Genomic DNA, 15,955 nt, shown 5'->3' with positions numbered 1-15,955 from the left:
TTAGCCAGGCGTGGTGGCAGGTGCCTGTAGACTCAGCTAATTGGGAGACTGAGGCATGAGAATCTCTCGAATCCGGGAGACAGAGATTGCAGTGAGCTGAGATCCAACGACTGTACTCCAGCCTGAGTGACAGAGCAAGTCTGTTTCAAAAAACAAAAATGAACAAAAAACTAAAAGTCCACATCTTGGGAACCCGCTTGGTCCCAGGCAAACTAGAAGGTGGAAGAATGGGGAAGTGCCAGGTGGAGGAAGCAAAGGCCAGCAGCCCAGAGCTTCTTCCCAGAACCCGAGGAAGGGAGGGCTTAGGAGGACAGGGCTCCTTCCTTCTCCTGCCCAAGACCAGTTTGGTTCTGACCTTCTAGGCCCAGAAAGCCTGAATTACCTCTGAGTTCCTGACCCCCACACCTCCCAGCAACACTGGATAGCTTCCTGATAAACCAGATAACTGGTTTGGTTCCAGGGGTGGTCCCAGTTCATACTTTTGGAGAAAGTATGAACCCTTAAATTTTGGGTCAAGAGGGTTTCGGTGGTGCCCTGGGTAAGGAGTTCTCAGTTGGTGATCATTGTCTGCTTGTCCTAAGATGGAGCTTAAGAGTGTAAATGACTCTGCAGCCACTGTGGCTAAGGAAACAGGAAGCTGCCTCTCCTCTTGTAAACAATGCAGGCCAAGATTAGCAGTACTTTAAGGCGCCAGCTCTTACAAGTGGGCACTGAATTGTGCTCACCACTAAATTTCAAATAAGGAAGATTATTGCTGGATGTGTAGAAACAAAAAAGAGGCTGGGTGCGGTGCTTCACGCCAGTAATTCCGGCACTTTGGGAGGCCAAGTTGGGCGGATCACAAGGTCAGGAGTTCAAGACCAGCCTGGCCAATATGGTGAAACCCTGTCTCTACTAAAAATAGAAAAATTAGCTGGGCGTAGTGCTGGCTGCCTGTAGTCCCAACTACTCGGGAGGCTGCAGCAGGAGAATCGCTTGAACCGGGAAGCAGAGGTTGCAGTGAGCCAAGATCATGCTACTGCGTTCCAGCCTGGGTGACAGAGCAAGACTGTCTCAAAAAAAAAAAAAAGAATGAACAGAAAAGAAAGGAGAAAAGAAACAAGAAACACAAAAGAACTCAAGGGAACATTTCCAACTTCTTTTTAACTTGGCAGTACAGTGACCTAAACCAGATATGTGGAGCCTTAATTACTGTAAAGAGCAAGTAGTAAGACAGAACTTAGAAAATATCTTATACATTTTAAATAATGCTGCAAATATAAAGTCCTGTCACTGAGTCTTGTTTGAAATAAAAGAACTATCAATATTTGATCAATAGAAAACATGGTTCTTGTCCTTAGAGAGCTTTATGGCTTACCTGCAGAGGCTTATAAGAATTTAGCTATATTCACTCGGCAATATATAAGGGAATAGAAATAAATATTGTGTCAACTCCCTGACTCTCACCCCTTCCCAGTTCTCTAACCCACAATACACATATCCTCCTTTCTTTCTTTTTTTTTTTAAAAAGGATCTTGCTCTGTTACGCAGGCTGGGATGTAGTGGCACAATCATAGGTCATTGCAGTCTCAACCTCCAGGGCTCAAGCGATTCTCCCACTTCAGCCTTCCAAGTAGCTGAGACCATGGGTGTATGCCACCACACCCAGTTAACTTTTTTATTTTTTGTAGAGATGGGGGTCTTGCTGTGTTGCCTGGGCTGGTCTTGAACTCTTGGACTCAAGCAATCCTCCCACCTCGGCCTCCCAAAGTGCTGGGATTACAGGTGTGAGCCACCACACCCAGCCGTATCCATATTTCTAATGAGCATGGACAAAGATGCCCTAATTCATTCAGACCAGAAGGTGATGGGGAATGTTTCCAGTCACCTTTCTTTACCCACAGACTTATTCTGGGAAGAAAGGGTCAAGATTGGCCGGGCACAGTGAACATTTAAAGCAGACTCAAATAGATGGCCTATAGATACTTATTGAATTAAATGTCTAGGCCATGTATTAAAGCCCAGACTTGCCACATTCTTGATCCTTTCTTTTTTTCTTTTTTTTTGAGATGGAGCCTCACTCTGTCGCCCAGGCTGGAGTGCAGTGGTGCGATCTTGGCTTACTGCAACCTCCACCTTGTGGTTTCAAGCAATTCTCCTGCCCCAGCCTCCTGAGTAGCTGGGATTATAGGCGCCTGCCACCATGCCTGGCTAATTTTTGTATTTTTAGTAGCAACGGGTTTTCACCATGTTGGTCAGGCTGGTCTCGAACTCCTGCCTCGGCCTCCCAAGTAACTGGGATTACAGGCATGCGCCACCATACCTGGCTAATTTTTGTGTTTTTAGTAGAGAAGGGGTTTCTCCATGTTGGTCAGGCTGGTCTCAAACTCCCAACCTCAGGCGACCTCAGGTGATCCTCCTGCCTCTGACTCCCAAAGTGCTGGGATTACAGATGTGAGCCACTGGGCCTGGCCATGGAAACCTGAATGTTTCAAGCAGACTTTATACTTCATGAAGACTAGGCCATCAAGTGGATGAGTCAAGGTGTAGAAGAATGACTGAGTGTGGCATTTGAAAAAAAAGCGGCAAGACTTTCTGCTGAGATCCAGCTTGAAAATGAAGGGGGAATGTTTTATCTTTCCTTAAAAAATATGGGTTGCTGTTGGCAGTACAAAAAGAATCCATGGCTCTTAAGAAGTTAAGAGGCTTAAATGGAGAAACCTCCACACCCTAGGATTTGAGTAGATAACCTAGCACTTCAGGCAATTAAGACTCCAAGTCTTTCTGGAACATGAAGGCCCATGGTGCTGGGGAAAAGCGTTTGCAACTTCTCCTATCCTGATGAATTTATTTATTTATTTATTTATTTATTTATTTTTGAGGCGGAGTCTTACTCTGTCACCCAGGCTGGAGTGCAGTGGCGCAATCTCGGCTCACTGCAAGCTCCGCCTCCTGGGTTCACGCCATTCTCCTGCCTCAGCCTCCCGAGTAGCTGGGGCTACAAGTGCCCGCCACCTCGCCCGGCTAGTTTTTTGTATTTTTTAGTAGAGACGGGGTTTCACCGTGTTAGCCAGGATGGTCTCGATCTCCTGACCTCTTGATCCGCCCGCCTCGGCCTCCCAAAGTGCAGGGATTATAGGCGTGAGCCACTGCGCCCGGCCATCCTGATGAATTTATAGAATCCACCAGGATAGGAGAGATTATGCTTTGGTAACAATGAATCTCTAATCTCACTGGCTTGATACAGTAAAGCCAGTTAGAAACATTTCTTGTTTATGCATAAACATTTCTTGTTTATGCTGCATGTCCAATGTAGATAAGGATGGGGTGGAGGGGAAATTTGCTCCATATAATCTCTCAGGGACCTCTCCATCAGGCTGATGGAGGTTCTACCATCTTAGAATGTTGCCATCTCATGTGACTTTCAGGATTGCTGCAGCAGAGGCAAAAAAAACCTGTAGGATGTTTGTAAGTGCCAAGACGGAGGTTGGCTATCATTTCCACCAATAATCAATTGGCTAAAACCTAGCTGTATGTGAAAGGAACGATGCAATATATAATCTTCCTTTCTGCCCTGAAAGAGGAAAAATGAAATAGGATTTCATAAACACATATAATATCAATCATGACCAATTATCCAAAGAATCTTTGTTAATAATAGCTAACACTTATATTTTGTTAATCTTTAGAATCCATCCTGTGAGGCAGCTTTTATTATCGTTATCTCTATTTTATTTTATTTTACTTTATTATTTTTTAAAAACAGGGTCTTGCTCTGTAGCCCAGGCTGGAATGCAGTGGCATGATCACAGCTCACTGTAGCCCAGAATTCCTGGGTTCAGGTGATCCTGACACCTCAGCCTCTTGGGTAGCTGGGACTACAGGCATGCTCCACCACACCTGGCTAATTTTTTAATTGTTCTGCAGAGATGAGGTCTCACTATGTTGCTCAGGCTGGTCTCGAACTCCTGAGCTCAAGTGATCCTCCTACCTCAGCCTCCCAAAGTGCTGGGATTACAGGTGTGAGCCACTGTGCCTGGCCATCTCCATATTAAAGATAAGAAAGTGAAGCAAAAAGAAATTAAATCATTTATTCATGGCCCCACAGCTAGTAAGTGGCACAACATGGAGTCACTCAGAAGCTTTTCTCTAGAGTTCATACCATGCCCAGGCTGGAGTGTAGTTTCACAATCGTAGCTCACTGCAGCCTCAATCTCCCCTGGCTCAGATGATCCTCCTAACTCAGCCTCCCAAGTAGCTGGGACTACAGGCATGCACCATCACACCCAGCTACAGAGTTCATGTACTTAACAACTAGGTTCTACCTCCTTTGTCATGGGCTTAGTTAAAATGGAAGTCAAATCATGATTCCATGTACCCTGCCTGCACCTCTTACACTGGGGTATAGAAAGCTTCTAGCAGGCCAGGTGCGGTGGCTCAAGCCTGTAATCCCAGCACTTTGGGAGGCCGAGGTGGGCGGATCACAAGGTCAGGAGTTCCAGACCAGCCTGGCCAATATGGTGAAACGCCGTCTCTACTAAAAATACAAAAATTAGCTGGGAGTGGTGGCAGATGGCTATAGTCCCAGCTACTTGAGAGGCTGAGGCAGGAGAATTGCTTGAACTCGGGAGGCGAAGGTTGTAGTGAACTGAGATCGGGCCACTGCACTCCAGCCTGGGAGACAGAGCGAGACTCCATCTCAAAAAAAAAAAGAAAAAGCTTCTAGCAATGGTGTTATACTTGACTCTGACTAGTCCACCCCGCCAATATTCCCATAGCATCAGTTGTATAAATACACTCACCATGCTCTTGTCTGGCCTGTCTTGTACTCTATCTGTTCAAAGGGATGTAGATGAGAGCTTGATTTCGTGTAAGCTATATGGATATACCTATACTATATGGGTGTATATATGGATATAGATGCTGTTTCTAAATGCAACACATTCTTGCATAGGCATCAGCAATCGTCAAGAGCATTGTGTCCTCTGTTTCTGTCCTTGTTCCCCTGTTCTCAACTTCTCTCCAGCACAAGTTATTCTCATTCTTTGGAAAACAGAAGTGAACTATGTTTTTCTCCTAAATCAGTGTATTGGAGCAGATTATGTACAGATGAGTAGTGGGGCAGACATTGGCAGCTGGCCCCCTGAGCAGAGCTGAGTAATGGAAATCCAAGTTATCTCAAGCCTCAGAATTATTCAAGTTTCCATATGTAACCTGTGTGTCCAAGGTCAGACTAGTCTGAAAACAACATAAGGTTACAATTTCAATAACTTCCAGTCTTTAAACCTAACGTGAACAGGGATTTTGTTTATGTTGTTCATTATTATATAGTGAGTGTCTAGAACAGTACCTGGAATATAGTAGACATGCAATAAATGTTTTTCAAGTAAATTTATTGACCAGATTCTGGTCCTCTTTGGAGGCATGATGGTGTAGTGGTAGAGTGATATGGTTTGGCTCTATGTCCCCACCCAAATCTCATGTCAAATTGTAATTCCCAGTGTTGGAGGAGGGACCTGGTGGGAGGTGATTAGATCATGGGGCAGATTTCCCCCTTGCTTTTCTCATGGTAGTCAGTTCTCATGAGATCTGATGGTTTAAAAGTGTGTGGCACTTCCCCCCTTTCTCGCTCTCTCTCTCCTGCTCTGCCATGGTAAGACGTGCTTGCTTCCCCTTCGCCTTCCACCATGACTGTTAGGTTCCTGAGGCCTCCCCAGCTATGCCTCCTGTACAGCCTGCGGAACTGTGAGTTAATTAACCCTTTTAAATCCATCAATTGCCCAGTCTCTGGTATGTCTTTATAGCAGTGTGAGAACAGACTAATATATAGCTCATTGACTTTATAATCAAATAGACTTGTGTTTGAACTTCACAAGCTATGTGACTCCTTGTTAGTTATGTACTCTCTCTGACCTCTTCCTTACTCACTGGCAAAATGAGGTTAATATTACCTACCTCTTAGATTGTTATGAGAATTAAATGTGATAAAAATTGATGTCAGGCACTCATCAGGCACTAGCTATGGCTCTGCCCTATATCAGAAAAATCCCTGGAGCCCAGGCTGGTCACACACACCTGAAGTCCCAGCTACTCAGGAGGCTGAGGCAGGAGGATGGCTTGAGCCCAGAAGTTTGAGGTTGTAGTATGCTATCATCATGCCTGTCAACAGCCACCTGGACAATATAGCAAGACCCTGTCTCTAAATAAATAAATACACTTTCAAAAAGAAAAATCTCTGGAGACCTTGTCGTTCCTCAGGGTTCCCCTCAGACATTTCTGTAAGTCTTCAGGAGTGTCTCAGATATGTTCACCAGTAAGTTCTCTTAGCCCAGGAGTTTGAGGCTGTAGTACAGTACCATCATGCCTGTCAATAACCACCTGGGCAATATAGCAAGACCCTGTCTCTAAATAAATAAATACATTTTTAAAAAGAAAAATCTCTGGAGACCTTGTCGTTCCTCAGGTTTCCCCTCAGACATATCTATAAGTCTTCAGTGGTGTCTCAGGTATGTTCACCAGCAAGTCTTCTTAGCTATCAAATCTCAAATTTCTCTTGGATTCTCCACCAACCTTCCCCTCCTCTACTCTGTTTTCTTTTGGTCTTGTCTGACTCTGAGCTCGCCTACCATTTTGCAGTGCCTGCCATGTAGGGTACTAATATCTGAGCAAATAGTACTGCCTCCTGCTTAAAGCCAGTGATGTCAACACTGAGTCAACAGCACCAAGGCTGCTGCAACCGCCACTCCCTAAAGCTTAAGGTATTCACCAAAGGTACCACTGTCCCCCATTGCAGCTGCTTTGTGCCTGTCTCCTAGGTCACCTCGGAGAGCCTCCTAGCTGAGACTCTACCCACTGAAGCAGGAAGTGTTCCTTGGTGGCTCCTATTCCTCAGGTCCCACATGGATCTGTACATTGAGGAGTATCCCTGAACCATACTCGCTTCTGCTTGTCCCCACAGTGCTGTCTGTGTGTCCCTAATATCTCAAAGAAATGTTGTGTGACTGTGCCTACATCAGCTCTCCATCACCTAAGCCTCCTATCCTATCCTATGTGATTAGGACTTAAGCATAGTCGTGGGGTGCTGGGTGGGAAACAACTGGAGAGACATACACCCAGCAGTTACTTGAAACCACTCCTTCCCCCCACCAGAAGCCAACTAGTGTCTTTCAGTTTCTCTCTCTTATTTATTTATTTTTAGAGACAGGGTCTTGCTCTGTTGCCCAGGGTAGAGTGCAGTGGTGTAAGCATAGCTCACTGCAGCCTTGAACTCCTGGCTCAGTACATTGCAGCTAGCTATGGCTCTGCCCTGTATCAGAAAAATGCCCAGAGCTCCGCCTGGTCGCACACGCCTGTTGTCCCAGCTACTCAGGAAGCTGAGGCAGGAGGATGGCTTGAGCCCAGGATTGGAGGCTGCAGTATACTATCATCAGGCCTATCAATAGCCACGTGGGCAATATAGCAAGACCCTGTCTCTAAACAAATAAATAAATACATTTTAAACAGAAAAGATCTCTTGGGGCTGGGTGCGGTGGCTCATGCCTGTAATCCCAGCACTTTGTGAGGCTGAGGCAGGTGGGTCACCTGAGGTCAGGAGTCTGAGACTGGCCTGGCTAACATGGTGAAACCCCATCTATCTAAAAATACAAACATTAGCTGGGCATGGTCGTGCAAGCCTGTAATCCCAGCTACTCAGGAGGCTGAAGCAGGAGATTGCTTGAACCCAGGAAAAGAAAAGAAAAGAAAAAAATCTTTGTAGACCTTGTCGTTCCTCAGGGTTCCCCTCAGACATTTCTGTAAGTCTTCAGGGGTGTCTCAGGTATGTTCACCAGTAAGTCCTCTTAGCCCAGGAGTTTGAGGCTGTAGTACACTATTATCGTGCCTGTCAATAACCACCTGGGCAATATAGCAAGACCCTGTCTCTAAATACATACATACATTTTTAAAAAGAAAACTCTCTGGAGACCTCCCACCTCAGCCTCCTGAGTAGCTGGGGCTACAGGCACGTTCCAACATGCCAAGCTATTTTTTTTGGTAATCTTTATTTTTATAGAGACAGGGTCTCACTTATGTTGTCCAGGCTGACCTCAAACTCCTGGCCTCAGTGATTCTCCCACATCAGCCTTCCAAGGTGCTGGGATTACAGATCTGAGCCAACCCACCCAGCCTCTTACTCTCGTAGAAAGAGTTCTTTCCTGGTGGCTTCCAGGTCCCTTATACAAAAAAGGCTCCTGACAGGGTTTTTTGACAGTGGAGACACTGGCCCTATACCCAAGACGGGACACGTCTGATCCCCCAGCTAAAGACAGCTTGTTTCCAGCCCAGAGTCTCATTACTTTTAACAGGGAAAAATTCAACAGTGAAATCTAAAAGCATTAACTTTCTTAGGCCTTTCAGATTCGATCAACCGAAAATTAATACCAAGATTTACAAAATTAAGGACTTCTTGGATAAACATTAGAAAAACAAAACTGATTAAGATTATTTGGTAAAAAGCAGAGGTAGAAAGTTCTACTCTTTAAGAACAGATTAGAGGAAAAATTGCACAGAAGCCAGTAAGGAAGGAGTTATCTGCAGAGCTGGTGTCTGATATGCAAAATGCTGATAAGGCTTAGAAACTTAGAAGACCGAGAGGAGCCCCCCTTTGATACTGTTTGATAAAGCAACAAGCACAATCACAGTGCCAGGGCCTGTGCGAGGAATTGTATGTACCCTGTCTTTAATCTTCAAACAACTCTGTGTTACTGGAAAAAACACCTGCCAACACTCACGCCCTCCCCTACTCACCCAACAGGGCCTGGGAGAAAAAGGCCTGTTTCTCAGAGCAAATGTAACCTGGCAGCCCGTAAAAATACAATTGGTGGCCAAGCATGGTGGATCACACCTGTAATCCCAGAGCTTTGGGAGGCCGAGGCAGACAGATCACCTGAGGTCGGGAGTTCAAGACCAGCCTGACCAACCTGGAGAAAACCCATCTCTACTAAAAATACAAAAATTAGCCCGGCATGGTGGCCCATGCCTGTAATCCCAGCTACTTGGGAGGCTGAGGCAGGAGAATTGCTTGAACCCAGGAGGCAGAGGTTGCTGTGAGTCGAGAGAGTGCCATTGCACTCCAGCCTAGGAAACAAGAGCGAAACTCTGTCTCAAAATAAATAAATAAATAAATAAATAAATAAATAAATAATACAATGGGTAATTTTAAAGCTTTAGCAGAGTCCTTGGATATGCGGAGGGAGAGCAAAGTTTGCAGTAGAAACTGAAGAGAGATGAATTGGTTGCGTTATGTTATGCAGTTATTATCCTTTAGGAAGGGTCTGTTTCTTCTAGAAGGTGAGGGCAGAGGAGGAAGAGAAAGGAAAGAAAAAGAACACAAAGTGGCTCCAGAACATAGTGGGAGACTGGAGCCGAAACAGGGAAAAATGCCAAGGGATAGACAGACTAAGACTGAGAGAACATATATGTAGAGAAAGCTTATATGTATACAGTGCCATATATATATGTGTGTGTGTGTGTGTGTGTTTATAAATTTTGTGCAGGGAAAGGATCTCTCTTTGTTGCCCAGACTGGTCCAAAATGCTTAACTTCAAGTGGTCCACCCACCTCGGCTACCAAAGTGCTGGGATTACAGGCGTGAGGCACCACACCCAGCTAACAATATTAATTTTTTAGTATGCCTAGCAGGATATAAATCCCTCCGTGCCAAGCTTGTCTAACCTGCAGCCTGCAGACTGCATGTGACCCAGGATGGCTTTGAATGTGGCCCAACACAAATTTGTAAACTCTCTTAAAACTTTATGAGATTTATGAACGGATCTTTTTTTTTTTTTTTAGCTCATCAGTTAGTGTTAGTGTTAGTGTATTTTATGTATGGCCCAAAGCAATTCTTCTTCTTCCAGTGTGGCCCAGGGAAGCCAAAAGATTGGATACCTTTGCTCTATGCAAAAGCCCTAGGTGACTGAGATTTTGTTGAAATTAAGGAGAGAACTGAGCTCTACAACTGGATTGACATGGCATAGGTCAGAGGCAGTGTGTGAGAGGTGATGAGCCAATATTCCAGAATTTAAATAATCCTAGGGAAGCAGGAGCTCAGTCAGGGTGATCGTATGCGTAGGATGACTGTACGCATCTTCAGAAAGTTTTCAGAAATCCCAGGGGGGTACTGGACTGCCTATATCCCTGCGATGGGTATTTGAGGACATCTTACCTAAAAATTAGGGCCAGGAACACTCTCCAACTGACCTCTGTTTATACCTAAAATTGCATAGTATGTATGATTTTTGAATCAAGTTGTCATTTTGCATCACATTCATAAACATTTCCAATGTCATTAGAATGTCTTCACTTTAAAAGTTTTGTGCAATGTGTATACACCTTAATTTTAATTCTATAAAATTGAGTATTCTGGCCGGGCGCAGTGGATTACGCCTGTAATCCCAGCACTTTGGGAGGCCAAGGCAGGCGGGTCACGAGCTCAGGAGATCAAGACCATCCTGGCTAACATGGTGAAACCCTATCTCTACTAAAAATACAAAAAATTAGCCGGGCATGGTGGCGGGCGCCTGTAGTCTTAGCTACTTGGGAGGCTGAGGCAGGAGAATGGCGTGAACCCAGGAGGCTGAGCTTGCAGTGAGCTGAGATCGTGCCACTGCACTCCAGCCTGGGCGACAGAGCGAGACTCCATCTCAAAAAAAAAAAAGAAAAATTTGAGTATTCTGGCTGTTTCCGGACTTATGTTTTGTGTTTTTTTGCAATTATAACTACTGCTATGATAAACATCTGTGTGATAAATTTTTACTAGGCAGCAGCTTAACCATGCCAACGTAATCCAGACTGACTAGGATTCTCAAATTTAGTCTCCACTGAGAGACCAAATATGCAAATGGACAATGGCCAGACCATATTTGAAAACTGAACTCTGATCCACAACCTCTATAACGACCAATCCAGGAAGCTAAACCACAGCCTCTATAGCAATCAGCCCCCAAACAGTCAGGACTTGGTCAATCATTGCCAGCTTCCCTAAATTTTGGCCCTCCTTCCAACTCAGGACCAACCAGAGAAAGCCAGATATGCTCTCCACACCAATTCTATAGGGCACCCTGCTTCTCAGTAGCCCGCCTCCAGCTCTTTCACGCCAACAACCTCCTATCAGAGCACACCTGAAGCCCTCCCCTTTTTTTCTCACTCTAAAGCTTGCCTACTCCCCTGCCTGACTTTGACTATCTGCCAAAACCAAGTGCTAGTGGCTGACTCCCTTGCTATAGAAGACGCTCCATAAATCTCCTCTGCTTGTTCTCATTCGGGTTTATGTCTACACTCCTGGCAAAGCCTATCTCAGGTCAACTTGGTAGATACTGAACCCAAAGGAATATCAGAGGCCAAACACTGCATAGGAGCCTTTTCTACCATGAGCCATTGGAAAATTCCTGGCCATTTCTAGAAGGACATCTAGCAGAAAAACACCACCTCCACACACCATGAATACCTACCAGATAGAAGGCCCTGGGCCCCATGTCGGCTTTGACCACTTGGTGCCTTTGCAGTACCAGAAGCAGCAGAAGCAGGAAGCTACAGAAAATAAATCAGCTGCTGAGTTCAAATTGCTCCAGTCCATCACGCTGCCGTGTCGCCAGCCCGTGGTGCCAGGCCAATTACTACCACAAGCACTGAAGTCACTTTTCAAAACATAGTCAAACAAACTCCAGCAGGGCCAGCCAGGCGTTAAAACACTCAGTCACAATTGTCAAAACAAAGAATTATGTGCCAGTAAATGTAAGTCAGGGCTCCAGTTTAGCAATCACCTGGCCGACAGTCTGAAGGTTAACCCTTTCTGGACAGACCCGGCTGTCTCACTCGTCTGTGTAAAGAGACCATCAAACAGGCTTTGTGTGAGCAACATGGCTGTTTATTTCACCTGGGTGCAGGCTGGCTGAGTCTAAAAAGAGAGTCAGCAAAGGGTGGTGGGATTATCATTCGTTCTTACAGGTTTTGGGATAGGTGGTGGATCTTACAAAGTTATTCTCAAGGGTGGGGAGAATTACAAAGAACCTTCTTAAGGGTGAGGGTGATTATAAAGAACCTTCTTAAGGGTGGGGGAGATTACAAAGCACATCGATCAGTTAGGGTGCGGTAGAAACGAATCACAATGGTGGAATGTCATCAGTTAAGGGTATTTTCACTTTTGTGAATCTTTAGTTTCTTCAGGCCATCTGGATGTATACGGGCAGGTCACTGGGGATATGATGGCTTAGCTTGGGCTCAGAGGCCTGACACTGACCCATTGTCAGTTCAGAGACACAAGGATAAAGAGAGGGCAGAAGGGGATGAGGTGGGAAGGACCAGACATGGGGTTCAGTCATACTGAAACCAGGGTGATTTTCTGTGCTGTCATTCCTAGGCCACCACAACTTTGGGGGCTGTGGGTGACTGTCAACTCAGGTCATCTGTGAGGCAGGTATGACTGTTTCCTATGTCTTCTTAAGCCTCTTAAGTTCACACAGTTACCCAGAACCAGTAGGAAATGGAGAGATTTTCTCCTACTGTGTGTCCAGCACTGAGGTTCCCTTAAGGTTTGGACATTTCTTTTTAGTATTTAACTCCTTGAAGGACACATGACAAGAGACCCACCCTTATTTGATTAGAACTTCCTCACCAGGGGTGTTACAAGTGCCATTGCAGATGCTTACATTCTAGGCACACAAGAAAAAATCTGAAAAGCTCCTCTCTAGCCCAGCATTCTGAGAAATGATGCTGTCTAACTTTAAATAGGCTTTTAAAGTCGATTAAGCATCATTTACAAATCCCATTGGGTTTTAATCTCTGCAAACCCTTCTGAGTTGGTATCACCATTATCATTATTCCCTTCTGAGGCTCACAGAGTTTAACTGACTTGCCTATGATCACGAAGCTAGGAAGGGACACAGCTGGGGCTCATCTGACTGCAGAATCCAGTGGTACTTTGGGGATGGGGCTGGAGGATTGGGGTGGGAGGCAGGTAGGAAATCCAGCTCTCGCTAGAGCTGGAGGTATTTGCTCTAAGCTTCCTGATACAAGGGGAGGGTAGTGACTTTGAGGGTTTACAAGGCTCACAGGGAGACCCATGGCTGGAAATCACCTCTGGGTTCTCTTCAAGCCCCAGAAAGGGAGTGCCCGAATGAAACAGCTCTTCTGGTATTTTAATGGAACAAAAAGCCTGAAATACAAGGAATTGGCTGGTTGCTGGGACAGCCCCTAACATACTCTTTAACTGTAATGAACTGGTCATTTCCTGGATGTAAAGGAAAAGTTTAAGAAAAAAGTGACAGAGAAACCCCCTCCCAGCCCCCCAGCCCAGCCAGCTGCAGCGAGGAAAACAAATGAGCTTCTATAGATGGAATCCTTTGTTTGAATAGAGGCTAATTGTGGCTCCTCTTTGCTTGTAACATGGGGTCAGGTGGCTGACACCCAAACGGTTCCCTCAAGGCAGTAACTAGGAGACCCTGGAAGAATGAGCATATTGGGACTCGGGAGGGGACCACTTACAAGAAAGGTCTGAATCTGGAAGAAGCAAAGGATCAAGTCAGATGTGTGAAGAGTAAGGAGCCTGTGGATCTAGAGAGAAAGGACATTTTTCTGTGAAGAGCTCCCCCTCCTTATCCTTTCTCCCTGCCACATTTAGGTAAAAAGACCCAGCGATAAATAGCACCTGGCAGCCATGGTAGGAATGACCAGAGTGGCAGGCGGCCTGTGGCAGGGTGCTGGGTGAGGGCAGAGGCACCCATGGAGGTGCAAGCCTGTTTCGCTGCCCTCCTGACCCCAGCATGCCTAGCCACCACTGTGATAAAGTGAGTGCCTCCAGGGGGCCAGGAAGGCAGAGCCCCTGCCCAGCCCCTTCCCCTGTCCTCTGGCTTCCTCATCTGCCTCGCACCACTTCCTCCCACCTAGCTCCTCTCTCCTGGCCAGCCTCCCACACACAGGTGCCAGTGAGAATAACACGTGCACTTAGATTGAGTCTGTATTTTCTCTCCTTTTTTTTTTTTTTTTTGAGACAGAGTCTTACTCTTTCGCCCAGGCTGGAGTGCAGTGGCATGATCTCGGCTCACTGCAGCCTCCACCTCCCAGGTTCAAGCAATTCTGCCTCAGCCTCCCGAATAGCTGGGATTGCAGGTGGCCGCCACCACACCGGGCTAATTTTTGTATTTTTAGTAGAGACAGGGTTTCACCATATTGGCCAGGCTGGTCTCGAACTCCTGACCTCGTGATCTGCCCGCCTCGGGCTCCCAAAGTGCTGGGATTACAAGTGTGAGCCACTGCGCCTAGGCTTCTCTCCTTTTTGCTAAGTTGTCCAGGCCACGTTCCCCTCAGGGTGCTAAACACACTCCTGGCCTGAGAACCAAAGAGAACAGAGCTGGAAGTGGAGGAAACCATTCTTCTACTTTTCTTGATCTCTGATCCTATCCCCTTCTGGCACCCCAGCCAGCTTGTACCCGCTGAGTGGCATCTTCCTGCTGTGGGACTCTTGTGAAAGCCACATCACAGCCCTGTGGTAGTGAGGGGGAGACAGCTACCAGTGACTCTGATGGGAAGGAGCTCTCTCTGTGCTATCACCATCACAGGGCTGGGCCACGTGCTTCAGAGACTGCCTGAGAGAACGGAGCTCAGGATGCTTGAGGTGGCACTGAGTTTTGACCTGAAGACCTTTGAAATGTTTATGAAAAGAGGAGAAAACACATATGGAAATTCAACAATAAACTTAGGCTTTTAAAAGAATCCAGAAGTGAGTCTTAAGTTTTCTAAGAGGTGAGACTTGGATACAGCTTTAGGGCAGATGGTTACTTAGTTCTGGAAGAACCAATGTAATGGCTCATTTAATTATGCAAATATAGGGATATAGTAGCTGGAAGGGAAAAGTGTTCTAGTGGTAAAGTGAATGGGTGTGTCTGTGTTAGCGTCTGCCATAGATCTCTGCTGCTTCCTTAGGAAAAGCTAGATTTGCTGAGAAAGTTGACCTGTGCCAGACCTATGCTCCACAGTGGTCTGTGTCCTTGTACCACTCATCATACGATGAAGACTCTGCTTTTGTGAAGTCTTTGTGGGGACCTGGCTGCACACAGGTGGGGAGGTTTTTTTGTTTGTGTTTTTTTTTTGAGACACAGTCTCTCTGTCACCCCCAGGCTAGAGTGTGCAGTGGCGCCATCTCAGCTCACTGCAACCTCCACCTCCCAGGTTCAAGCGAGTCTCCAACCTCACCCTCCTGAGTAGCTGGGATTACAGATGCCTGCCGCCACACCACACTCAGCTAAATTTTGTTGTATTTTTAGTAGAGGCAGGGTTTCACCATGTTGGCCAAGCTGGTTTTGAACTCTTGACCTCAGGTGATCTGTGCACCTCGGCCTTCTAAAGTGCTGGGATTACAGGTGTGAGCCACGGTGCCCGGTCAGTTGGGGAGATTCTATATGCAGCCCAGCCCTACAGACTGCTTTGGGATTTCCAGGAGAGACCCTGTTGACCAAGACATTGGTGTCCCCATCATGGGCATTGTTAATAATGAGGCCCTTTTGAGTGGTTTCTCTACTATCACATATTCACTAGGTAAGGCTTAGGATTTCTTTCTTTTCTTCTTCTTTTTTTTTTGAGACAGGGTCTCGCTCTGTTGCCCAGCCTGGAATACAGTGGGGCAATCTCAGCTCACGGCAACCTCTGCTTCCCAGGTTCAAGTGATTCTCCTGCCTCAGCCTGCTGAGTAACTGGGATTACAGGCATGCGCCATCACACCCGGCTAATTTTTTTTTTTGTATTTTTAGTAGAGATGGGGTTTCACCATGTGGATCAGGCTGGTCTTGAACTCCGGTTCAGGAGTTCTTATCCTGAGTCCATGGACCTGCTGTGAGGTCAGTAAATAATATTCAGAGACTCTATGTACTTGAATGAAAAAAAAAAATCTTTATTTTTACTAACTTCTAAATGATTTTAGCATTTCCTTGAGTAGTAATATAGGTAA

Source organism: Piliocolobus tephrosceles, chromosome 6 (genome assembly GCF_002776525.5).
Source record: "Piliocolobus tephrosceles isolate RC106 chromosome 6, ASM277652v3, whole genome shotgun sequence".
NCBI classification, from domain to species: domain Eukaryota; kingdom Metazoa; phylum Chordata; class Mammalia; order Primates; family Cercopithecidae; genus Piliocolobus; species Piliocolobus tephrosceles.
Note: the sequence above shows the minus strand (reverse complement) of the source record.